At 34.5% G+C, this 25,805-nt stretch overlaps 1 protein-coding gene across 2 annotated transcripts in view; it reads left to right on the forward strand.

The window, feature by feature from the left end:
- Positions 1-1,412: 1,412 nt before the first annotated feature.
- Positions 1,413-25,805, forward strand: part of LOC134648685 (uncharacterized) — an 85,480-nt gene continuing 61,087 nt past the window's right edge. For both annotated transcript variants that reach the window (XM_063503189.1, XM_063503190.1), the window contains exon 1: positions 1,413-1,809. The gene's annotated coding sequence lies outside the window, so the exon portion shown is untranslated. The remainder of the gene's footprint in view (positions 1,810-25,805) is intronic.

Raw genomic sequence — 25,805 nt, forward strand, 5'->3', positions numbered from 1 at the left:
ATTTACCGAGCGGTTGAATTTGTGTCTTGTATACAAGACAGCGGCGCCAGTGTACCGTTCTATCGTTGTCTTGTATACATGCCAACGGCGCTCAAAGGGTTAATAATAACTCCTAAAGAAGATATTTTTACTCATTTATGGCGAAAAAGGCATTTTATACGAAATATGTACCTACCTACAAAACTTTAGTACAAACCTGCTGTGGAATGAAGTATCGAGATTAAGCTTACGATACTTAAATCTTACGATTTTTTTTATCGAGTTGTTTAATTGTTACGAATCGATGAAGTTATTAAAGAAATGCCTCAAGATTGCTATTCATATTTTTGGCAACCTTATTATGATCTAAAAATGCGCTGAGAATTTACAAAAACTTTGCTGTATGTAGCCACTACACCTCAATATATTTTTTTTTCGGACCTCAATAAAATCCATAAAAAGTTAGTTCGTAAGTACTTACACATTTGTCCCTGCAGGTACAGTCACGCTCCGTGATTGTTACGCCGTTTAGGGTACCTACTTGCTAAATTGGACATTCCATAAGGTAAGTATGAAATAACCAATTTAGCTATAGGACCCTAAATGGCGTAATTATCCAGTGTGGTGACTGTACTTAAAACTATGTTACCTTAAATACCAATAAAGGATAAACATTTTCCAATTGAACCCCTCTTCCGCTCCTTGATCGTCACTTGCGCCGGCGCCGGTTTCAAGTATTACCGGTAGATGCCATCGCCGAATGTGTTGCTCCGCTAAACTTATATTACATATTAAATAAATTTTATTGGAAATGACACCTGACACACCTTAAACTCCCATACCGTATCGAATGTGCTGCAGTTTTTTTTTGGGAAAAGGTGCGTCAGGACAAGATTGTATTTTTTTGGAATAAAAAACATTTCAAAAGCAGCTTATGTTTATTATTTCACGAGTAAAGTAGGAATAATGTAATGAAGATTATTTTGTGTTATGAGTGTTATGACAGAATAATAATCAAATAATTATACTTAACGATTGTGCGCCGAAGAGATTTGAAATCACACTTTTCGTCTTTTGTTTGTGTCGTTTTATTTGAATTAAGGTTTTTTTGTCACTATCTCGTAAAGTCTGGTAAACAAAAATTGTACCTATTTGACTTACATACCTAATTATTATTTGAGTTTTTGGGTTGGTTAGTCTCACAAATATTAAAACTAGGTATTCAAGGCAACTTACGAAGCTGCTCACATTCGAATTTTACAAATTTTATTTTGGTAAATATTGATTATTGATTAACTTCAAATTAATATCAAAACAAGTTGAATTTTTTAAAATTAATATACACAATTCTAGAACAGCAAAAGGGACAAATGAAATTAGGGATTGAATTCTTTTTAATGCCTTAAATCTAGCTTTCCAGTGAACAGAGAGCCTTGAAGATTAAAATATGTTTACTATCCGTCAACATGTGTCACTAATTAGCATAGATCTACAAACGCCGAACAGTTACAGTTACCAGCGATGGCCAAAGTAAATTATAAAGTCGATGTCCTGCGCGACTAAGCCAGTCTCGCACGCCATTCAAAACACCGCTGCCGATGCGCCGACCGCGTCAAATATTCCAAAAACAAAAATCGATTTGGGATCCATCGTTTCGGAGTCGGGTCACGCACAGCGCCCTAGGCCGGCCGCCGCGACGCGCCACTGACACATTTCTGCGGTTACGCGCGCCGTTTGAATTTAGAATAACGCTTTTAGTTTTCGAATTGTTTATTTTTTATCGGTGAAACTAGTGCCTGTGAATTTGGTTTTTGGTGATTTTTTTGCGAGGTAAGTGGATATAGCTGGTCAACCAAATCTTGTCAGTAAAAAAAGGCGCGATATTCAAATTTTCTATGGGAAGATATCCCTTCGCGCCTACATTTTTCAAATTTGCCGCCTTTTTCTACTGTCAAGATCTGGTTGACCAAGTATATTTGTGTGTATTCTTCTAATGAAACATGTAGGGCGTATTATGTTTTGAAATTTTGGTAATAATCACAAGGTTTAGGTAAGTGATATTAGCGATAGCGGTTCGCCAAAAAACGCTGCAAATGGTGTTAAAGGTATGAAAATTGGTACGATTGATCTTTAGGACATTTGAAACAATTTGACCCGAAGCACCAACTAAAAGAAAAAACGAGAGGAGATATGACGTCATTCATCTTTTTTTTGTATGGATTAAAAACAATTTTTGTTTAGAAACCTATCGTGTGTGGTATTAAACGAAAGGTCTTTCTGAGCCGATTCCAAAAATATATCATCATTACATTTGAGTAATTTTTTTTAAAATTATAATAAAAATAATTTTCAAAACATACCAAGTTTGAGCTTCTCCAGATCAGATACAAATTGTATCTGAACCGGATACAATACCGTTAAAATTTTTTTGTAGAATATATCTCAAATTATACCTAATATCCTCATATCTAATACTAATAAAGCAATTTTGAAAATATTTACACTTAGTATTTTTTTTTAATTTATTAAGTGTAATTTTATTAATACCCCTGCCGAATTACTCAATACGAGTATAATGTCATTCGGGTAAAATAAGAGTATTGAAACTTGGTTTACATGTTCCTTTGGTAATATCTAAGCTTTAAGTAAGAAAAAGTTCTGATGAGTGGGGGGTGGAGAACTCGGGGAAAGGGGGGCGTTAAAGGTGAGTTTTTTTTAGTTAATTCTTACATAGATAATTTTTACTACGACTCATAGATTCCGAGATAAAAGGACTTCCTGGAAAAACCGTTATAAATTAATTTTATGTTTTCTATTTAAATATTTAATTGAGAGATTCATAGATCACACTTTGTAAAATTGAAAAAAAAAAAGAAAAAAGCTAAATGTAAATATTTTCAATATTGCTTTATTAGGATTGGATATGAGGATATTAAGTATAATTTGAGGTATATTTTACAAAAAAAAATATTGAACGGTATTGTATCTGGAGAAGCCCAAACTTGGTATGGTTTGAAAATTATTTTTATTATAATAAAAAAATGACTGAAATGTAATGATATGATATATTTTTGGAATCGGCTCAGAAAGCCCTTTCGATTAATACCACACACGATAGGTTTCTAAACATTTTTTTAAAATTCCAAACAAAAAAGATGACGTCATAACTCATCTCGCTTTTTTTATTTGTTGGTGCTTCGGGTCAAATTGTTTCAAATGTCCTAAAGATCAATCGTACCGATTTCCATACCTTTAACATCATTTGCAGCATTTTACTGAATTTCTCGGTGTAGGTACCGCCAGCGCTATATTGAGAGCAAGTTTTTAGTGTGGCAATATTATTTTCTTGCATATTTTTTTACTCTAGGATATTTTTTTTATATTATACCTACACAATAAACATGAATAAAATAAATACCTTTCAGTGGTGATAGTCCATTTTACTACAAGAACTTCGTGCAAAAGAAGCAAAATATTCTGTAACTTCAGCTTGGCGGCCAATGCGTTTATTTTTGTAGGTTGTGTTGTACGATAAATAGTTGCTGCACTTTCAGTAAACAATCGACGATTAAGTACAACGAAAAAAACGAGTTTTTTTGTAAATAACGCAACGATGGCTTTAATCTGATATAATTCTACCTCTAGTACAACATTATACTTGGTCAACCAGATCTTGACAGTAGAAAAAGGCGGCAAATTTGAAAAATGTAGGCGCGAAGGGATCGCGTCCCATAGAAAATTTGAATTTCGCGCCTTTTATTACGGACAAGATTTGGTTGACCAGCTATAGATATAGCCTGACCAGTAATATATGATAATTGTCAAGAGGGCGCTGTTATTCTCATGTATAGGGTGACAATTCAGTGTAGTATGAAAAAATTAGTTCCAGTGAAATTCCGCAACATGGCGCACCCTCAATAGATCCTGGTTCACCTATACACGTAATTAACGCATCTTATCAAAGCTTTTAAAATTGTTGCTGGCATTTACACTACATCTAGCTGAGACGACACGCCGAGTTAAGGCTTTTACAGACGTTGCAACTTGCAACAAATCGCATGTTTTTTTATATGATTGCTGGCTAAGTAGGAGCACCAAATGACGCAATGTATTGCAAATCGCAAATTATGGGTAACGTTTGGAGAGGCCTTAATGCTCTTGTAGACTTGTAGAGCATTATTAAGACGGTTCATGTGTACCTACTGCGTAAATAGTTGTCGTCGAGAAAACTATAACTTGGTCAACCAGATGTTGACAGTAGAAAAAGGCGGCAAATTTGAAAAATGTATGCGCGAAGGGATATCGTCCCATAGAAAATTTGAATTTCGCGCCTTTTATTACTGACAAGATTTGGTTGACCAGCTATAGTAGCTGTGCGGAAACAAGCGTGGAATGCATACGGGAACCAATACATTATATATGGCTCTTCTCTTTCCGAACAAATTCTAAACCACATTGCCAATTATGAATACCTACCTAACAAAATAGACGAAATAGGAACCGCCATTATAAAGAATCAACAAACAGTCAAACCGGTAATAAAATAGTTTATAGTCTGTGACATTTTCAATTAAAAAAAGATCGAGTCGCGGGAAGAGTGGCAGACGGTCTACGCTTTATAATGTAAAATACGATTACCTTGTTTGTCAGTATATTAAATTTGTATGATGTTATTGCGGCCATTATTTAATAAATGAACATAAAAAGCTTTCATAATGCTGATGCTGATGACTTTTCCATTAAATAAAATTGAGCCCTGTCAACTCTTCATGCATACATTCTGAATTGGCAGAAGATTATCGGATTGAAGGCCGATCCTCCAAAAGGTTAACGTCTTCCCGCTGTGATAGGCAAGACAAAAAATACAGCCATGAATTTTACATTGTTGGTATTGGAATCACTAGGTATCATAAAATTATGATAAGCACATCAAATGTTAGCTGAATTTCTTTCAAAAAGTGCCTGAATTCTTATGGTCATTTAATAAAATTTGGATTAGGTACTATCACAATTGTGTTTTTTTTTAATTAAGTGCCTATTATTACTACTTAGTTTTTATTCAGTGCAGGGTCTCTATTGTTTCCCATAAAGTTAAAAGTCATTGTGTTGTATGTCCGCATTTTCGTTAGTCATCATTTCGTTTTTCTCAGAAACGCGTAACTTTTAAAAATTGCCATAAAACAAGCCTAACCTAACTAAACCTATCTGTAGGTAGGATAATCTTACGAAAGTCATGAAAAGTTAACGGTTTCAGAATTATGACTACTTAATGATAATCTGACAATCATTACATTATGACTTTCAATCATTATGTCAAATAAAGGGATCCATTCAGTGCAACATCTTTATTTTTTCCGATCGTAATGATTTGCGTTTTCAATCGTTTTTTATTTACTCACTTAAATAAACTGAAGAAGCTAGGAAAAGTGCAGTTAGGTACTCAATATGTAAATATAAGCCTTTTATAAATTAAACCGATATACTTAATATGGATAGAAAAACTATAAATCTACTATTTAAAAATAACAAAATAAAGATACGGTAGCACTGACAATCCAACCTCTAGACTGAGCTTAGGCCAATTCTTTCATGAAACCGATGCTGCCAAAAATACGGGGGTGTGGGGGGACGAGGTGAGCGAATCCCGTGCCGTGATTGATCCGTTCAAAGACACGGATCAATCACGGCACGGGATTGACTCGAAGATGGAGTAACGCTACCGTATGTGTGGCAGAGGGGGTAGCGCGACTATGCTATATCTAGAGGTTGGATTGTCTGTGTACGGTAGATATCGGCCGCCCACTATTCTTCATCTTAAAGACCGATTCTGATTAAAACATTTGTTATAGTTCTGATCTTGTTTTGATACGACCTTGAAGATCGCTCGTTGATGCGAAATTAAATGTACGAGATGCGCACCAATCACCACAACGCTCGTCAAGATTGTATCAAAATAAAATCAAAACCTTAACAAATTCTTGAATCAGAATTGGTCACACATTAACAAGTTAATCACCCCAAACATAAATATGAATGAAGCTATACAAAATATACCTATACATTATTAAATATTTAAATATTTATTTCAGTCATAAATCCTCTCTTTAAACACGAACACGGGTTGTCATAATCAGAAGTATCGAAATGGAATATAAAACATTTTTATTGCGTGCGAAATGTCACAGTCCTTGTTTGCGAACTTGAAACAAACGGGATTTTAACTACCTGTACGCAGTGATATTATAACTCCAGATGGGTTATAGGCGTTCCAAAATTGAAGCGTTTAAATTGTAAAATACTGACTAATTTCCTCATTGAAAGTGTTCAGAAACTTCTCACATTTTTGTATGTGTATCGATTTTTTTTATTTCTAAAATGAAACTTTCCTTTTCCTATGAAAGTTATCTGATATTTCCGAGAAGTTTTCAAAGTTTCCGCAAAGTGCGTATCTTTAGATTATTATCTCCCTTTTTTCCTAGTTTATCCTTTCGCGGGCCGGGGAGCCGTACTTTGCCCACCACTGTTCTAGTTCATTTTGGACGATAATTTGGAACTTTTTTTTCTAAAACCTGATTACATTTTAAACAATGTTGTGTGTCATACAGAGCAGCATATACTCGTAAACAAAATAGGATGAACTTGAGGAAGTGTCCATGTTAACAGCATTCCTTTTAGCTGGCTGATTATTATAATAATTATCATTAACATTGAAGAAGATTATGGAAAGACGCGCCGTCCCAGAGATATGTTGGAAGACCTCGCGGTTTGAAGAAAATTATACTAATGTAGACAAATGTTATTTACGTGTTCTTTACAACACTATTATAGGGCTCTATTCCTTGCAAACAATCGCATGCGATTTCTATACATCGTGGCATTTGATCAACTTGATTAACATTTAATCAAAAATCACCTAACCTCATTGTGTCACAAAATAAATAAGTTTTTGTAAAAAAAAAATTTTTGGTACAAGCTTTTATCGCTGACTGTACTTTTCTTTCCACAAGCAACTAATATTATGTAATCATGGAGACAATTTTAATAACCTCAAACACAGAGTTCCTACCAGAGTTGGTCACCTCCTGTCTCCATCATCAGATCAGCTCCATGGTACCATAACATTGCATTTTCACCCGACTTACATATGCAGGTATGCCAAAAACCAATATTATTATTTTTTTGTGTAAATTTTCAGTTTCATCGGAAACCGATAAGTGGGACAAAATTAACTTGCAAGATTTGACAGACAGACACTCAGACAGGTAACGGACAGGTAAAACTAAACAAAAGCTTGTATTGTAATAAAAAACACTCATTTTGAAAAAAAAAAGTGTTTTGTTTATGATGAATTTTCTATATTACGCGAATCAAATTTATTTATAGTCCGAATTTGCGCAATCCGAATTTGTGGTGGTAGATTAATGTGGTAGACCACAAAAAATCAATTAAGTAGGTACATAATATATCTGGTTTCGATAATGCCTCTGTCACGGCTTTTATTTCAATGATATAAAGTTGATGTTCTTTTTTTTGTCATAAATCTGTTTCAACATGACGTCACGCAGGATTTACGGTTGTTTCCGTGTAACTTAATATCCGAAAGTAATAGTTTTAAAGACGCTCAACTAAATACCAAGGGATCGAATTAACCCGCATGACGGCTATAACCGCGAAAATCGAAGTTCGCAAATTGCAGGCATCTTTCTCTGTCACTGTCACAGAGAAAGATCCCCGCAATTTGCGAATTTCGGTTTTCGCGGTAGGGCCCCAGTATACGGGATATAACCGACTGTAAATATTCTAGGTTGTAGAGGCTTTAATGAAAATGGAAACTGCAATTTTACTAGTTACTTTTATTAATTTACTACAATAATGAATTTAAAGAAGGTGAGAAATGAGTTAAATATTATTTGAACGGAATTGCCTATCGGTTTTTTAAAACCACTTATTCTTCTGTGTCCATGCATGATCTTTTAGGTAATCAGAGACCGTATTTTTTTTAAATAAATCAAGCTCTTAAGTAAATTTTATATGTACCTACAATTACAATGATATTTTAGCTTCTTAGGTTAAATCTGTCTGTTCGAGCCGATATGAAGTTTGTTTAGTTTACTGTCCAAATCCCCCCATAGATGTCACTGTTCCCGACGTAAACTAGATAACAGTAGCATTACTTAGAGCCTATATAAGAGAGTGTAAATATGTGAATAAATGTTTGGTAACGTAGCAACTTGTTTCAACAAAGTGGTCCTTCGAGTTGAGAAGAGAAGTGACTTAAGTGACATAGACAGTGCATTCAAAAGTGATCTTTAAGTATAGTTAGTAGAGTCTAAAATCAAGTAAAGTGTCAGTGAGTTAGAACATTTAGAAGTATTTCGAGAAGCCATCCATCAAAATTGTCATAAAAAATTACAAAATTAAAATTCAAGATTTCGGAAAGATTAAATAAATAACGCATATCAGGGCTTGTTAACGTTACCAATTCACATTATAAAGTAACGTTACTTAACGTTAAAATCATAAAAATACCTTATTACCGGTAGTAAATGGTAACGATACTTGATAACTTAACATTATTATAACGTTAGCTAGTTAACGTTAATATTACCGGTAATTTTACTTTTTATTGCAGGGCTTGTTAACGTTACCCAATTCACATTATAAACTAACGTTACCAAACTAACGTTACCACTATCATTCTTTAAGCTGATATTTGCTTGTAATTTCATACACAATTTTAAGGCCAGTAGACCTTATTGACCATAAATACGGCAGGGCTTCTGTCAAATTGAAATAGAATCAGTTAAAATACATTAAAGATAATTATGTACGTTAGTAAAACTCAACTTTAATTCTAGTAGTTAGAGTTCATAGTCTTTTGTCATTATTCTTTATGTTTATCAAATGAAAGAGGTGGTATTCTACTTGTTTAAGATCTTTGTCCAATATGCATTGCGTCTCACTCTCTCATTAAGCAAAATGTGAGACGCAAATACACAATGGACCGAGATTGGACAGATAAAATACCACCCGGCTGTGTCGGAATATATTTGCCAAAATAAGAAGGTTGCAAAACGTCATAAATTAGTTTGTTAAATATGATGGTATAGCTAATTCGTTACTTGGTCGGTTTATATTAGGTACAGGCGTCTTTGATATAATATACGTCAAGATTATATAGGTTGGATAATGTCTTGATTTTTTTTGTGAAATATGGAGGTGTTGCTGAAATGTAATTTAGTCGGATTATATTAAATGAGACACCTATTTATTGATGTTACTGCTTGCTTGTAAAATAGTCTGGTCAGCACAGTTCATAATGTATGAGAGCTCTACATGAATTCTCACACCAGAGATTTTTTGAGATGTGATAACCTATGTTGCAAATACTATATTTAAAAATAAATCTCCACAAAATATGTCACATTCTTTTAATAAATCCAAACTATTATTAAAATACAAAAAATATATCAAAACATGAATCCGACACTCGAGATTTTAATATCATTTTATTTTACATTTCCAATTCCCGTTTCATTTACACCCAATATTAAATCTTTTTCCGTAATAAAATGCGTATATAATTACTGTCATCATCTGTATTTATTTTATTTCTTTAACCCCTTATTCATAAACGCGCTACAAACTTCAATTAGCTAATAATAGTAATAATCGTTTGTCCTTATCTGTCACTTTAACTTATGTATTTGTAAGTAAGGGATAAACATAATTGAACTAAATCAGGCCCGTAAAGTTTATGAATAAAGTGGTTAATCTTTATTGCACAAAAGAAAAACCTTATAGTACAAGAGGCGGACTTAATGCCATAAGGTATTCTCTACCAGTTAACGATGGCTTGTCCTCCGGGCCATTTGATCGATGACCTCCTTTGATTATTTATTTTTAATGGACGCCAAAATCCAGACAGGAACTTCGATTTTGACATTTACCACAGTAATGCAGTCGGTAGCAATGTGGCGCTTCAAAATTGCTGCAGTCGACTGCATTGCTGTAGAAAACGTGAAAAAGGTCATTCAAAGGGTAATAGGGTTATATACACCGCGGGGGTTATTACCCGAAAGATTTAAACCAACGATTTTAGATCCTAATTAGAGTATATAAAGTTATATAACACATAGTCCAAAAACCCTTAATTTAAGAGATATTAATTATTTAAAACAAATCACAAGTTAAAAAATCTCAATTCTAACACACCCTTATGCGTGACGTAGCCACCAACTAATTTTACACGCAGACGCACTAACTGCATGGTTATTAGCCAAATTCGAACTTCTAACGAAATTTTGTTCTGTTCTCAATCACGAGAGTGCAAACTATTTACCTTCACGATAACTGGCTGATAGTTTGACGAAAATGACGAAATTGATGTCAAGATATGCGCAAGATAAAATCTTTAAATTTGATTGACTGTAATAAATAAAATTCGCCATGCCGCATTATCCTCCGGCTCATTTAGCGGATATTCACTTTGTGTACGGATTTGGAAACCCGAAGAACTATGTGCTTCCGGCACGACGGACCCACTTCAGCCTCGTTCCCAGTTCGTAAATTGGCTAGACGAACAATACCCTGAGAGGTGGATTGGCCGTGGAAGCAACGTCCTAACCTGGCCCGCCCGGTCACCCGACTTAACGCCATTGGTTTTTTTTTCTATGGGGAACTCTGAAAGATAAGGAAGGAATACTCAACACCAGTGAAGTCTGGAGAAGAATTATTAATAAAAATTCGAACGGCTTCCGAAGAAATAAAGAACACTTTTGTAAACCTAAATAATGAAATCCGTTTAAAATTAAATCTTTGTGCTGAAAACGGTGGTACACACTTCGAAAACCTAATTCATTCTTCTTCTTCAACCTAGCGTTTTCCCGGTCTAGCGCCAGGGTCCGCTTTCCTGCTCAGCCTTCTCCACTTTGCCCGGTCTTCGGCATCCTCAGGTGTGAAAACCTAATTCATTAAATTAATAAAAAAGCGTAATTGTTTAACATAGTTGTTTATTTTACTTTACTCAGTATAAATCAACACATCGAGAATTTAAAATACGTATTGATAAGCATGATCGATATTTTAACAAAAGGTCATTCATTGATTTTAACAAAGTAATCATCCCTTTCCAGCTGTAGTATGAGTTAAAACAATAAGAGACATGATTTCTTTCGGATATAATCATGGTTAATGGCTTTGGTTATCTCACTCAAAGGAAAAGATTTTATCGCAAAGTTTCAACAATAATAACTGCACTGTACCTACTGTTGTAGTAATTAATAAAGTTTTGATACAATTTGTGGTATTTTGAGGTGCCAATCAATTGAAATAATTTCAACGTAAACATGATCCTAGACATAACTTGACACTTCTTGTCATGGAACACATGTCACTGCATTCGCCGTGCATCGTATGATATCGGAGTGATTCGTGAAATGTCATGCTCGCTCTCTGTTTCTCTACTTGAGATTAATTAAACTCGCTCACTCTCTGAATAAAGGTTTGTTCACTTTTACACAATTAATATGATTTAATTTGTACTGAAATAGTAGTTTAATTAAAATATATAATTGGACCCATGTTGATATAACATTATTTACTCGTACTGTCGTCAAAAATACGTGGTTTAAATCTTTCGGGTTATTAAATCCCGCGGTGTATAAGATGAAATGATGCATTAATAAAACTTTAGTTAACTAACAATATTATATTAAATCATTAACAACTTTGACAGCACGATCTCTTCGCAGGTAGGTGCTCTACAAGGAGTTTATATTACAACATTATTTCCAAGAAATAATCTCTCATTATTAAATTATACAACGGGACTTAATCGCGTATCGTTGTATAATTTAATAATGTGTAAAAATCGTGAAAGTTTAAATCAGTGTAATCTCTCATTGTTACGAAAATGTTGGTAGGGTGGCTTTAGGTTACTTTTCGTTCATATCGTCTTGGATATGGGTGAACATGGTGTTAATACACTCAGTATCAATCAACCTGTAAAGATATTGTAGCCTGGCCTTTTCTCGAAAAGTCTTCTAGAAAAATTTACGCTCATGTCGTCTCGGATATGAGTAGGTATATTTGGTATCAGTGCATTCAGTATAATATCCTGAACACAAATATATGAGATGACAAGCGCGAAAGTGGTGAGGGTAGTTACTGTGATGCAAAGTTTTTACCATTTTTCTTTTAAACATACCATGTGGGGTACCAAATGAAAGGGCCTTGTGAGTAGATCACAAATATATAACATACTGTAACACTTTTACTACTTAATCCAACAAATTATTTGAAAACGTTCAAAAATTTCACAATGAGTTGATTTCCAACTGCTCTAAATTGACTAAGATAACTTGATCCCAAGTTTCCTTGCAATTATACGTAATCGAGGGCCAGGCTCATACTAGTTCTCATGTCGCGATGCGCTATCGCTAACAAAAACTAAGCGTTACGAATTGCTGACATTTGCTTCTTTTAGTTTCTCTACTCAAGCATCGGATGACAGGATCGTTGAAAAGGGACAAACATATCCTTTGACGTTACGTTACTCTTCTCGTGAATTGTCAAATTTTAAAATTCGAAATTAGCTTTGGAATTTGTCCGGGTGGCTATTCGAAGTATAACTTGGTGGACGGTACTTACTAACCAAATAAGCTTGAGATCCAGTATCATAGATAGTTGTAAGACTTTAAGGGTCTATTTATATCTGACTGTGCATCCTGTATTCTAAACGTTTTGTGAATAGATATAAAAATTGACACCTATCATTTTTCACATAAACACAGATACTTTATGCATTGAATTATTAAACCTTAACGCAATGCCATAAGTCATAAGGTATATTTTCCTAATATACCTTGATGCTAATTCGAACTTTGTTATAAAAGATGTCATTTTATATCATTCGCGCGTGCATTTCACTCGTACTAGATGAAATATGTATTGGTGCGAGCGAGACGGTTGGGCGAATGATAACAAAATGATATCTTTTTGACATCTTAAACAAAGTTTGACTTGGCCTCTGTGGAAGCCTGGAAATACAGCATACTTCATTGACTTTTTATGCTGGAAATTGATTTAATTATTGCGAGAAAAATAAGTATGTAGTCTTCAATAACTTGTACAGTTATGTACTGCCAAAAAACTAGAAGTGTCCATTAATTGTGTAGAACATTATTTGCTGTTTGTTTCCAAAATCATGCTGCTATTCTGCGAATATAGCAGTTCCTCGGGCAGATAAATTAAACATGATCGAAACAAATACTATTAAATTAACCACAATAGTAAACTTTTCTCTCAGTGTGGGATATTCTCGGTCATGGAAAACTTACAAAATTATTGTTTTTTTCATTAAATCTATAATTAATATTATTGTCGGGAGAAATTCTGACCGTGTAGTCGTGTAAGCTTCATAGCCCATTCTTCAAAAAAATTCTAGTTAGAAATTACTGTTTAGGTAGTATAAAATATAAAATAAAAAAAAATGTTATTTCTAAAAAACGGGAACAGATATCAAGTTGTTAATTCGCAGACGGGTATTCAATATGATATATAATTCACCCGTGTAGAAACATTTTACTGTGCAATTAATGTAACTTTAACTTTATATTGACTCCACTATTAGTAATTCGGTATTGTTAGATTACAAAGTAATCTGGGAATCGGTAATCAGATTACAAAGTAATTTCGAGTAATCGTGGAACCAGGAATCAATTACGAAATGCCCATCTCCATTTAACATGTCTTTGTCTCACGGAAGTTTTGTTATTAAAATTGCCCATCTCTGCTTGAGAGTGAATGAACATTCGCTCGATTGTCAATGATGATGGCACCTATCAGTTAATCAAACGGTAAATAAGCAGCTGTTAACGTTACCTACTAACGTTAACAATGGTGTATCGATACCTTTGACTTAACGTTAGCTCAAATTGACAGCTGCTAACGTTACCATTTTGTTACCGGTAAAGAGTAGTATAACTAACGGTACCTGGTCTAACGTTAGTTACAACTTAACGTTAAATCTGTCACCTTGTGGTAACGATACCAACTTTTTAACGGTATTTAAAGCCCTGACGCATATTTTCAAACCCACGAGCAAACGCAGAAAATTCGCCGCTTCAAATTAGTGTTATTTACAAGATCGAAATTCATTGACTTGGAAAAATACAAATTTAGAAATAGAACATGTGAAAATTTTTACACGTCAAACAAAACAAAAATAATTTTCCATCTGAATTTTCCGTCGTATGAACAAAATCAAGAAAAATGTTTCAAGAATTTACAAGAATGAATAGCTGAGTGAGAACGTGTGTGTAAATTAATCCTTAAAGTGCAAATGAGCTACCTGCCATGTTCTTTTTCTAGAAGAGAAGAGATTCCGAGTTTCAGAGATATATTTCAAGTTGAGATTTCATGTTTTCTAAAACACAAAGATGTCGTTGCAAGATTTAATAGCGGAACAAGAATTTACGTATGGTAGAATACTAAAAGCTAGAGAAATTTTCAAAAATATATCAAACAAGAAGCTTACGATCGGTCATGTCAAAACCAGACTAGAATCCTTACAAGAATATTGGAGCCGATTCTCAGCGAATCATTCAAGAATAGTGAAGCAAGTGAAGCCCGAGGAACGAGACGCTTTTCACTATTTTAAGCAAAACATCTATTTCGAGTGCGAGGAAGTGTATATTGAGTTGAAAGCAGACATGACAGATATCCTAGAGCAATGGGCAGAAGAAGCAAACACCTTAAGTATTTTCAATTTACCATCCATGCCCCAATCATTCGAGCCTACACATACTGACACGATAGCGGAAGTCGACATCCAGAAAGAATCACAAGTCAAGTCACAGTCATTTCACACAATACCAGTAGCTAAATCTGAGTTATGCGAGCAGAGTCATTCACTAAGTAAAGAGTTTCAAGAAATAATATACAAAAGCCATCACTCGTTGTTGCGGAGAGAGTACAAAAGAACATCTTACCAATCCAATGAGAAAGAGCACAAAGAAGATACAAAATACGAGATAGAAAACAAGCAAGGGTTCAAGCAAGATATAGAAACGAGAGCAAAATCGAAGCACACATCTAGAAAAGATACGGAGATGAGCAGAGATTCCAAAACAGAGTATCCAGAGCGAGGAGAGGGAGAAGTCGAGATTCACGAAGACGTTCAAATAGATCAAACTTTCATTGGCATGTATTTGAGAGATGAGGTTAATCACATGTCAAAGAAGTTAGAGTTCCGAGAGATAGATAATCATATGACAGAAGAGACAGGCGAAGAGTTGTACAAGAAAAGAGTCATAAGAGTAGAGGCTGAGATTGTTTTATGCGAAAGAAAGAAAAGAGTGAGACAAAGAGAGAGGAAGATTCAAAGTTCGTCTAAAATCCGTTGGATGGTCTCTATTAGACAATCCTTTAATAGCCTCGGCGCCGAAGTGAACCTTACAATTTTGAGAATTTGTCTCTGGAAGCCCTGGCAGTCCGAGTTCCTAAATAGAGTAAAAGAAAAGTGGAAGTGAAGACAATCTATATAACTACAAGAGCTATCGAAGAGAAGATTTTTTATTTTAGTAATGTTTATTTTATTAAGAAATGACATTCTGTCATTTAGGCGGGAGTATGTTCGAGCCGATATGAAGTTTGTTTAGTTTACTGTCCAAATCCCCCCATAGATGTCACTGTTCCCGACGTAAACTAGATAACAGTAGCATTACTTAGAGCCTATATAAGAGAGTGTAAATATGTGAATAAATGTTTGGTAACGTAGCAACTTGTTTCAACACTGTCCGTGAACTTTGGAATTGTTTTACGTTAAAAAGTCTTCCCAACTCTTCGTTCATCATAATTTATTGGTCTCGTTACAAAAAAAATAACTATTAGTGAGAGTGTTTTGAGGTGAAGATGAGGTGAGATGTTTTACCATAGAAAAATAAGTAGGTATGAATACTACACTTTCTGAGGACGTCACTTACTGAGGACGTTACTTTCTGAGTACGCCACTTTATTCTGAGGACGTCACTTTCTGAGTACGTCACTTTTTAAGCATAGGTACGATTTAACAGTATAATATACCTGCACTCCTCCTCAAATCTTATCCATACCAAATTTTATGTTAATGATAAATAGTGAGTATTACTGCAATGTTATGCCGCTTATATCACCCCGTTTTATATGCGCTAGCAACTGATACGTTTAAAGTCGGTGCTAAGCCACAGTTACAATACTGGTTCGTTCTTTTCTTTTTATATCATAATCATAATCATTTAATCGCAATCCATGGTATATGTCGCCAGAATAAGCAGTGTCCTTAAAAATCTAAATAAATAAAAATGATGTATAAAAAAAGTCTTATTTACTGGCAATATGATGGTAATGTAGAGATCGTATATTGTGCTTATTGAAGCTATATATTTTCCTGTTCGTCTTTAGTTCAAGGGAATGCATTTACAGAGGACGCTTGTTGAATCACGGTTGGCAGTTGCTGTCTTGGAACTTGATCACTCTATCGCTCTTGCATATTGGAGCGATAGAGAGGACGATACTTAACGAAATTTCGGTTGCCCCATTTAACTATTTGTTAAATATGTGCCAAGCGTGCCAAGCCGTTGCGGTAACCGAAATACGTTACTTCTGTACATGGTGAACGACAGTAACGTCGACGACACAATATACTTATTGAAATAAGAGTTGTGGTCAGTAACATGAGTTAATTATTATTATATAATTATAGGCGAGCAGCTATTGAGCTGATGAGCCTATGTCACACAGAGTCCAGTGTTATATAGTTCAAAGTTGGTAAAGTCATATCACTTCACTAGTAACATCAGTCTAGAACTTATTGTTTAAAAGCCACTTGTCCGATCTGTTTTTAAACACATTGACCGAGGGGGCAGTCACAACACTATCCGGTAAATGGTTCCAAGCCGCCACGACACGGTTGGACAAGGAATGATATGCAGCTTTAGTACCTAGTAGTGGGAGTGCGAAAAATTCGTAGCCTGTGACCTCGGGTCTCGCGGCTGACAGTTCTCTTATTGATTATTTTGTGGATGTCAGGGAGGTTGTAACAGTGGGTAACAATATTAAAACACTCGAATTGAATTAGTACCTATTCTATACCTACTTTCTATGGGGATGGGCAGTCCCAGTGTCTACTTCATAGTTATAAAAACGGACTATACCTAATAACCTTCTTGCTTTTTTACAAGTCCCCGAATCCTTCAACTTATTTCTGAAGATACTAGATTTATAGCACAATCATTGGAACAATTACGTAATTATACAATTAAACTGTAAAGGGAACATATTACTTAAGGAATACCTATAAAATTAAGGAAATATCAACACGAAAACAGTTTTTTTCTTAATTTCGTTAACGCCAATAATTTCGCCAAATTGATGATGTTCCGTTGACAGGTTTAATTGTAGAGTTCAGACCGAACGAACAGCATCCATTGATGTTTTAACTTTAAGCGCAATGTTCCTGTTTGTAGAAAAGCATCAATGTACTACGTGCTTTTCAATTTACCTTCAGCCTGGGAGGTCCGATGCTGTCTGTAATTTGGTAATAACCGTGTTCAAAACGCAATGTAAATGTTTAAATAGACAACATAATTCGAGAGTCTTGTTTGTTAAATAAATTATGCCACTTGTTTGACTTGAAAATTGATTTCGCTGTAAAAATGTAAGGAAGAGCACGCACTGCTTTATTAATTTGTCTCGTCTGTACAGACAAACATCGAGCAAGTAGGTACCGTACCTACTCAAGAATGTTCCTAATTTTCGTACAAAAAATACTTAGCGATTCATTTTTATTTTCCATACCGTAAAACGGGGTGAGTAGGTTTCGCGGGGAGAGGTGGGTTATGAATGGGGAGAGAAGGTTTGACAGGGGGGTGAGAAGGGATTTTAAGGCTACTGCTACAAAAATAATGTATTCCAATTTAAAATGGAGCTATAGTAATACGCATAATAAAAAAAAAGCGATCCAACAATCTTCCAAAATCACCTTTGTATGAAAACCCCTCTCACCCCAAATATGAGGCACTACGGGGTGAGGTGGGTTTTCCTCTTTATCGTCAAAGTTATGAAATGGAACTACCCAAAATAAAATAAAAACTAAAATACAAACGTCCGGAACACTTATTATATACACCATTCAGTTTTCTTATGTAAAAATAAAATGTTATTGAGGTTTGAATTTCAGTTTTGACCCTACTCACCCCATTTTACGGTAATATATGAAATTATATATTATTAACTTTAAACATATAGTAACTACTACCTAGGCAAAGTCAAGTGAAAAAATATGGGTGCAAACAACTTACTCAAAAATATGTCCTATAGGTCTTAATTCGCTGACATATGAGCTATGGGCCATGTTTTTAAGTATGATGAGTGTACCCATATTTTTACACTTGACTGTACAATAGAGTTAGACATAATAAGAAAGTAAGACACAACTTAGAAATGTAGGTACTCTATTAACTTTTGCCCGCGTCTCATGGTAGAATAATGATGATTATTAAAAAAAACTGTCCTATGGCGTTCCCCGGGCCTCAAAACATCTGTTTACCATATTTTATTTAAATTGGTTCAGTGGTTTTGTGTATCTGTTCAGTGGTGGAAGTACCAGACAGAGTTAATTTCATATTTATATTATCACAAGGTAGGATAAGGTAGACTAGGTATATTGTAATTTCAAGGTCATGAGCAATCGAGCATGGTGGTTAGATTTTATATGAATAACCGTAATAAATCTTACGAAAATCATGTTAGCATTATTCATAATCAGTCTATACATATAAAAAAATATCTTCAATATTTAACCCCAGAGAGGAATTTCTGCGTCAGCAATTTTTTTTAAGGATTTCCGCAATTTGTCAGCATCAGTATACTATATGAATAATTAGCGATTAATTTACCATGTACGAGTAAGAGTGAGCATTAAAAAGTTAATTATGCAATTACAATTTATTAATTGAGACATTAAGTTCTTTTCTGACCCAGTAATTAAACTAATTAACTCAAGAAAGTCGCGAAACGCCCCAGAGCAAGTGCAAAATTATACTTATGGCCTATATTTTACACTGTGTATAATTTATTATGACATTTTAAGATCATACATTGAAACCGATTGTCTTCTGCCCGGATTTTTTTTAAAGATTAAAACTTAAATTATCGAGCGAGCGAATTGTGGTCTTTACTTACAAACATGAAAAGTGCCCAAACTTCAGCGGCTCTTTATCACTTGTCGCGTCAGGCGTCACTTTCGCACTCACTTGTTAGACGTGACAGATATGGTGACAGACGATAAAGAGGTGGCAACAACGGTTGCATAAAATACTATTAAACACAGTCAAATACCCTATTGTTTATCGTACTTACATATTATGTACCTTATCTACTAACTTCTTGTTCTCACATATTGGTAAATAAGTATCATACTTTCAATTAGTTTGAACTTAATTAAATCCTACTTGAACCATACATTACACACAACTAAAAGCTTTTTGTCGTACTTACAATTGTTTAAATTTAATACATAATTGTAGAGTCATCTTCCTGCTACACGTTACTCGTCACGACTTAAAACAGTTAAAACGGGGGCAGGTTATTAAAAAAAACTGTTCTTGTAAGGTAATAATAACTTTTAAAATGTTCTTTATGGCTAGAGATTAAGGTTTTAATTCCTCTGACAAATAGGTTTAAAGATCTGTCAAGTAAAATGTGAACTAAAATATTTTGGCGCAATTACTGCAATTGAGTGCCGGCTCCAATGCAATGAACATTTTTGTTCGCACATCGATTTGTGTTTTTTAAAGCTTATAAAATTCATTAAAAATAAATGGAATTGTGCTACCGGGTGTATCTTCATATAGTAACGAAAATTCTTTACGGTTGTAAGATTAAAAGCTGTATTGAATTGGAAAGGTCAATTATTTACAATAAGTAGTACGTACTTAATTACTAATTATGTACGTATGCCGCGCTTCGGACGATTTAGTTTGTGGGTAAGATAATTTATATAGACATAAAATATACTATAGGTATTATGGAACAAATTACTTCTTCAAATTCAAATTATTATTATTTTCGTATTAATTTATTTTTATTTGTGTTATATTTATTTATGTATTCTATGCATTCTTTTATTGTTATTTGTATTTCTATTTATGTACATTTGTAGTAATGTGTACCTATTAAAAACTTGCATTCCATTAATTTTAGTGATTGTACACAGGGCCGGATTAAGCATGTCGGGGCCCCTAGGCAGTGCAATGCTCGGGGCCCCCTTACAGTCAATTCTACATACATAATGTTCAGTTGTTCAGTACAAGGATGTAAGTTTGCGATTTTAATTTCAACCTTCAGGTGTCAGTTGAGCCGATCCGAACATGCCGAGCGATGTCTTTTTCGCTCTTATTGCGTGGACATAAAGCTTTTTTCTATCAGCTTTTGCCGATTCCTTTTTGCGTCAAGTGTGGGGAGAGCCCTTTTTTTCTCAATAGGTAGTTAAATATTTTGCCAGGCTGAACAGCGATTGTTCGACCATAAGAATGGTCTTATTACCTATGGAGGTACGCCGAGCCACATGATTAAAATTAACGTAATAATATAGACTTTCCGTATAAATGACACTTCATTCACCAGTCAAGCTAGCATGTACAGAGTCAACCTGAAAAGCAGCAAAAAACGCGAGCTAGCGAGCGCGAAATTTTTTGTGAAATAATTGTGAAAGCGTGTTAAAAAGGCCGGGCCGGGCCTAAAAATCCGAAGTTCCCCAGTGAGGAGTGCTTTCATGCGAGGTCAAAGCCGTGTTTCAGGATAAGCTCAGCTAGAGCACAGACGCCAACCAATGTCCATTGTATTAAAAAGCGAGGCCGCAGGCCGAGCTTGGCGCGGCGAGGCCAAAGGCTAAGCTGAAGAAGAGGAAATTTGGAAGACAAACCAAAAATTGAGGTAAAAAGTGAGACTGAAGGTCGAGCTCAGCAATCTCCACATTACTGACTTTCCATTGATGAGGTTTTAGGCCCTCGAGAGCCTGAAATTCGAGCTCGACATTACAGACTTTAAAAGCTATAAAATAACATAATTTAGGTTCATTAATCATCTAATGTTTCTGTCTGAGAAACTGATATTGGACATTAGGTATGAGTAGGTACCATCATTTTTTTTATGAATTTTGGCTATTTGGAACAAATATTTTTTTTACGAGCGCGGGGCCGCCGGGGCCCCCTAGCCGAGGCGGGGCCCATAGGCAGTTGCCTACTCTGCCTTAGGGTTAATCCGGCCCTGATTGTACACTTTTGCTTTTGTCATTTATCGTTAATTCTGTTCCACTCATTTCCTCAAAGGTAAACTGGAAGAGATCCCATACAAGGATAAGTTCACCTTTGTTGTATTTAATTCACTCTGTAACAGTGTTTCTCGTGTTGATATTTCTATTCTATGTACAATAAAGTATATACATACATACAAATGTATAAATTAATTGATAAAAAAATCTATATTATTATCGTACCTGGGCCCGTTTCTCAAAAGCTTGTAACTTTTAATACAAGCGGCTGTCACTTTTTGACAGCTTTTGTTAGAAAGGAACTTTGTTAGAAAGGAGGCCTCTGCTAACATCACAAGAGTCGGTTAAGTTAGGTTAGGATAGTTTTAAATTTAATATGCAATAATAACGCTTTGATTATAAAAATAATATTTTATCAATTTTTTCTAAAAAAAACAAACACTTTCAGAGGTTAATCCGGTTAATCACTACGGAAATAATTATGTACGAACTTTATTGTATAGTTTGTATTTGTCACGTTATCTATGACATTTTATCGCGATATGCTAATCGTGCCACTTAACCACAATTAAGAGTTTTTCAAAAGGTGCATGACTAAATGTCAGTTGATATGATATTTAGAAATTTTATTATGATGAAGTTGTGAGATGGGATCAAGTGGCAGGCTCAATAAATCAGTTATGAAGATATACTTAGCACTTAAAGTGATAACCTTTTTATATTACAATACTTAAGTAAATTTTAATGAATGCTTAAAGTGATGTGTTGTGTTATGAGGCTTGTTGGATATTAAGAGGAGGCTAACGTAAAATTGTAGTTATTAATGTTCCCAAAAAGACAGTCTGGCACCCAATCCAGCGGGGAAACGCAGCAAGCGTCCCGGGGACGACGACTATAGGTTTTTACAGTTTCATATTTATCTTGTAAATTTACTTTCAATATAATAAATACTTTTAACGGTATAAAAAACAGAAAATATCTTGTAAAAGGAAAATATCTTGTAAAAAAGGAAAAATGTGCAAAAAAAGGTCAAAAATAATGTTATGTGTTTATAACCTACATTTCGAATTAAAAGGGCTACCTAAGTAAGTACTATGTTCGAATCCTAGACTATAGGCTATCATATAAAAACAACATTTTTGCTAACGCAGGTATTAATTAGAGCTCCCGATACACGTGTTACACGCTGACACGGGTACCCGTGTTCTTAAGCCCGGCGGTACTAAGAACCCGAACTACACGAACCCGCCCGGATCCAGAAACGTTTACACGGGTACCCGTGTACCCGTGTACACGGGTACACGGGTACACGAAAGAACGGATCTTATTTACCCGCGGGTTCAACCGTTCATTTTCGTGTAGCAGAGATTCGTGCTATGAAGAGATACGGTGGAATATAAGAGAGATTAGGAAAGTTCGATTACTTTGCAGTTTAACGTGGTATTGATTGGTAATGTCAATAATAAAGTAGACTTTGTTTCAATAATTCATATGTTTTGTTTTACTCTAATTAAATTAAAATTAACAATAACTTAGGTACCGTTGAGTTCATTTATATAATTTTATTCATTGATGTAGTTTTTTGATGATGAAAGTAAACCTATTCTTTATTGTATTGTCATCTATAGTCATGCTTATTATACATCAGCTGTTATAATTTGAGGATGGTAGGTACATATATGACACCCTGTTAGGGCACTCCATATTTGTTAAGTCTAGGTAGGTACATGCATTTTATACGTATAGCAATGAAATCTATATTTATAATTTAATATTTAACGACCTAAATGATTATCTAAGACAAAAGTAGATAGTTATGCTTACTGAAACTACCACGAACGGGGTACTAACAAAATGAGATTAAGTATTTTAAATTGCCATATCACGTGAAAAACAAAATACATGAAATAGATAATAAACAAAGTGCAGAAGTTTCATTCAAAAGAACGTGTTGTTTTTACAACGTGCGTTGGTGCTTTTGGTCTTATCTCTTTGTGATAAGCTAGACACATCTGCAAAAAAAATACAACAACTAATCTTTCAGGTAGGATTATTCTATTGTTTTGTTGCCGCGCGGCTCTTAAAAGCATTTTACTACTTAGTGACAGAGACAGCAAACAATGAATAATATCTATGCCTAAGATTTAAAAAGTATCTCATAGAACTTTAGTTAGACTCCAGTTCGCCTATTGGTCAGTTGGATACTAAAGTCTATCTACGTTAATCGTACCGTTTTGTTGTTTTATTAATAGTTTTTGTTTTGTTGTTCACTGTTAATTTTTGTTAAAAAAATGAGAAGAATTTGGGTGTGGAACTTTGCCAGATCCGGTGACAAAGCTTATTGCTCTTTGTGCAATGACCGGGCAAATAACGAGTTCTCGTGCCATGGTGGTTCAACAGGAGCCATAGGAAGACATTTCTTATCAATACATCAAAAATCACCCACCATGACGACCCCTGAGTAAGTACATTTCTTCCTACTTCGTATAGTGAAACCAAAAACTGCGTTAAAATGAATGCGATTTTTTTACATTTATAACAGTTATAATTTATTAGAATGTTTAGTATATTTAAATAAACAGTTCTGTAGTATATTTGTAATTAAGGTATTGAAACAATAAGGGTCAGAATGGGAATGAGGATGGGATTTAAAACTACCGTTCTTATTATTGTATGGTATATGAAATATAATGAAGTTTTTATCAATCAATCAATAGATCAACTAATGAAATCTTCACATTTTACTTGTAGATACTTTAAGTTTAAAGAAATAAATCAAAATATTATGCACCATAAACAGTCACTACATATTACAAATAATTTTGTGATTAATGGGTCTTTTCTATATGGAAACAAGCACTTTACCATTTGTGACAATTTGTAGAAAAACAATTTTTTATATCTTTGAAAATTACTGTTTAATTTAAAATAAGTTTTTGGCAAAAATTTCATTTTTGTTACACGCTTTTATCGCTGACTGTACTTTTCTTACGACAGACAACTAATACTCATCGAGACAATTCTAAAAACCCCTAACACAATTAAGTTGCGTTGTTTCATCACAGAGTTCCTATGGCCACCTCCTGTCTCCATCATCAGATCAGCTCGATGGTACCATAATATTGCATTGTCACCCGATTTACATATGTATGCAAAATTTCAGCTCAATCGGAAACCGGGAAGTGGATCAAATTTAACTTGCAAGATTCCATTACAATTTAGTTACATACAGGTCGACCTAATAAAAGCGTGTTAAAAATGAGAACCATTGTAAAGCATTTCACAGCCTGTGTCGAATAATAATAGCATTTATGTTTCTTTTTAAAATACAATTTAATATTTTAACTAGTACACAAAAATAAATATTTTTATTTCTGTTCACTCTACCAATAACGGTGTCGTTTTTAGCAATTATTTGAAAGCGATATTAAGCGATTAAAATAAGCGGGTCCTGGAGTATTCAAATAAAGAATAAATAAGTTTTTGGCAAAACATTCATTTTTGGTACAAGATTTTATCGCTGACTGTACTTTTCTTTCCACGAGTATATTCTAAAAACCCCAAACACAATTCGGTTGTTATATCACAGAGTTCATATGGCCTCCTGTCTCCATCATCAGTTCAGCTCCATTAATATTGCATTGTCACCCGACTTACACACGTATGGAAATTTTCAGCTTCATCGGAAGTGGGTCAAATATAACTTGCAAGTCCGAATTTGAAAATCCGATAAAACTGGTAAACAATCGGGGCTCTTGACCCTGAATCTGTGTTTTATTTAAAGCTATACATAACTTTAATCTCCGCTACACGTCAAGAACGGGTTAGACCCGCGTGTATTTAAGATCCGTTTCGCCGTGTACACGGGTACACGGATACACGGATCTTAATTACACGTGTACCCGTCTACACGTGTAGAACGGGTCAGAAAACCGTGTACGTGTAGTACGGAAACGGGTACCGAACACGTGTACACGAAACCCGGACACGACCGCGAGCCCTAGTATTAATGTTCCCAAAAATATGGTTGTCTGTAAAGTCGGTTTACGGATGATAATTTTGCGTGATAACGTCATAAGAAAACATTGATGAAAAATTGCATACTTTTATACGTTACCATGGAGATCTGTCCACAACGTGACACTTTTTCGTGTATGCTATCGGTGTTCATCGATTTATAAGACGTTATCACGTCAAAATGAAAAATATGCAAAAAAGAAGGTCAAAAATTATGTTATGTGTTTATAACCTACATTGCGAATTAAACCGCTAAGTAAGTACTATGTTCGAATTCTAGAATATACACTATCATATAAAAACAATATTTATGCGTTAAGTACAACAACGAACACGCTGATGGTGATGTATTAATTGTATTATATTCTCTGTTTACTCCTCCGCTTGTAAACGGTTTCAACTGTTTCGAGATAAACAAAGTTTTAAAGTATTAATCAATTTGAACAGAAGTCGGAATAAAACGCACAGATGACATTATCCGATTGCAACATAATAA

This window comes from Cydia amplana, chromosome 6 (assembly GCF_948474715.1).
Source record: "Cydia amplana chromosome 6, ilCydAmpl1.1, whole genome shotgun sequence".
NCBI classification, from domain to species: domain Eukaryota; kingdom Metazoa; phylum Arthropoda; class Insecta; order Lepidoptera; family Tortricidae; genus Cydia; species Cydia amplana.